The following is a 2,556-nucleotide window of genomic DNA, read 5'->3' as shown; positions in this document are numbered from 1 at the left end:
CTTCCGCATGTAATCTTTGTCCTACCCAATATAGCAGCTGGTTTATGCAGGGGGAGAGGGGATTACAGAGCAGATTTTTTGGGATGACCTGCTGCTCTTCCATACTGCCAGCATTATTGGAATAAGCACTCATATATGATTCCACCCTTCATAGATGCCTCTGCTTTATTGGCTCAAGTAATGACAGCTAACCTGGACCCATTATTTGTCTGGTTTCATAATCTGGTAACCCAGATACGATCACCAGGGATGCCACTTGCTGCCTGGATGTGGTTTCTGGGGCTGCGGTCTGGAACTTTTATTTTCAGTGCTGCCACGAATTTTACGGTTTCATGTCCCAGCCACAACCCCAGCAATGCCCATCAACTAAGCTAAGACCGAAGTTGAATCAAGCGTTTTTGTATGACAGGAGAGGCATTTGCTGTCTCTCACCTGGGCTTTTGTAAGGCATTGGGTGCATTTATTGAGTATGGCAAGGGAGGCATTTACTGCCTCTTGTCTTGTGGAGCCGGATCAGCTCCAGGTGGCAAGAAACCTCCAGTGGTCCTCCCATACTCTGCAAGCACATAGCCTGACCCGCTTTGGGACAAGAGACACGGCTCTGCTTCAATGTATTTCTCTTAAATGCAGGGCATTCTGAGGTTTCAGTTGCTGGGCAGACAAGGAAAATGGTGTGAAACTCTTGTCTGTGTGTCATGCCTATAAATCTATAATAAAAAGGCATAATACGCTAATTTGACCAGATAGCCAAATGACATTGACGCCATTCTGGTAGTCCTTCTGGACAAAATCGCAGTGGGGGCCGAGGCAGTGGTGGTTAGGGGAAGTCAAGCAGGCAGACAGAGTGGTTCGGTGATGAGGCAGTCAGCTGAGCAGTTAAGGGGGATCAGCCAAGCCAGTAGAGTCCTTGTGGGCGATCAGGCAGGTAGGTAGAGGCAGTTAGGGGTGATCAGACAGCCAGGCAGAGGCTGTTAGGGGTGATCAGGCAGGCAAGCCACTGGTTATGGTGACCAGGCAGGCAGGCGAGAGGTTAGGGGCGATCAGGCAGAAAGGCAGGCCAGCGGTTAGGAGCCAGCAGTCCAGGATTGTGAGAGGCTGCATGCCAGCTGAGGGAGCCCTTCTCCCACTCCCCATGCACGAATTCCGTGCACTCGGCCTCTAATATTTATATGAGTGTCTCTACTGAATGTTATTTTGTGTCTCTTTATTGTTGGGTTTGATTTGTTTAAAGATGTGTCATCTCCCACTTTGCTGAGGGCCCAAGCTGCTAATGGCCAGCTGAACCCATGGCAGGGATTCCAGGAACTTCCCAGCAGCTACTGAGAGTTTTTAATCTTGGGTACCTCCCTGCTCTTCCTCTCAATGCATCAGCTGCCCCAAATGCTTAGCCAGTGAGAGTTTTCTGTCTGTAATGTAACTTTGGTTCCAGATGGTCTTTGATTGCTCTCTTATCTTTTGGAGACTTAGTTCACTCCTCACCATTTTATGAAAACAGGAGATCCTCTGTCTCTGCTATTTGGGCTTTGGCCACTCAGACCACAGGTCATTTGCTGGCTGGTTAGTGTGAGATAAGATCTGAGGCTAGACTTCATCTGGAGACTAGTACCACTCCGGCAGCGCTCACCCAGCACTCACACTCGCCATGGCCTCAGTCTCAGAGCTCACCTGCATCTTCTCAGGGCCCTGATGGAGGATAAGATAAATGCCCCCATGAAAGCAGCTGGTGTAAACGTTGGACCTTCCCGCCAGGCTTGTTTGCAAAGGCTCTGGGCAATGTTAATATTGGGAGTCTCATCTGCAATGTAGGGGCTGGTGGACCTGCCCCTGCAGCAAGTGCTGCACCAGCAGGAGGTCATGCCCCCTCCACCCCTGCTGTCCCAGCTGAGGATAAGAAAGTGGAAGCAAAGAAATAAGAATCTAAGGAGTCTGATGATGACATGGGCTGAAAGATAGAGATAGAGATAGAGATAGAGATAGAGATAGAGATAGAGCGAGATAGAGATAAGATAGAAAGAAAGAAAGAAAGAAAGAAAGAAAGATAGATTCTACGGCTAATGTCCCAGTCCATCCTTTTGGAAGTGCTCATTTATTTACTTTAGAGGTGGCTTTTATTTGTGTTTTGTAATAGGATAAAGTCTCTTCTAATATACAAGATTTCATGTTGTTCCATTCTATTCAGAAAGAAAAGTATACAAAATAAAGCTTTTAAACTCCCCAAGTTTTTCTCCTAGAGGGCAAGCTGAAGAAGTGGCACTGGAGGGCCACTCCCTCTTTCTGAAGAAAAAGAAAATAGTAAAGTATTTGGTAACTTAAAACTTTGGAGTTCTGCTGGGTTAAACATTAACATTTTTTAAATATCTAGGTATTTTGAAATAACAGGATACTTAAAATATTAATTAATCTGACTTGGCCTACTTTTGGCTTCTTATTACAAAGAATCTAGGGGGTAGATTTTAATTTTTTAATAAATATGTCTTATACTTTATTTAAAATATATCTCTTAAAATGTGAGTGTATACCAAATCTGAGACATATTTATTACTTGTCACTTAAAAT

The 2,556-nt window shown here is 45.2% G+C and overlaps 1 pseudogene; it reads left to right on the top strand.

Moving 5' to 3' along the window:
• The first annotated feature begins 1,642 nt into the window (after window positions 1-1,642).
• LOC107182936 lies at window positions 1,643-1,946 on the top strand (annotated as a pseudogene).
• Window positions 1,947-2,556: the final 610 nt, after the last annotated feature.

Source organism: Myotis davidii, unplaced genomic scaffold (assembly GCF_000327345.1).
Source record: "Myotis davidii unplaced genomic scaffold, ASM32734v1 scaffold9832, whole genome shotgun sequence".
In the NCBI taxonomy this organism is placed as follows: Eukaryota; Metazoa; Chordata; class Mammalia; order Chiroptera; family Vespertilionidae; genus Myotis; species Myotis davidii.
This window is presented reverse-complemented; position numbering and strand designations above follow the sequence as displayed.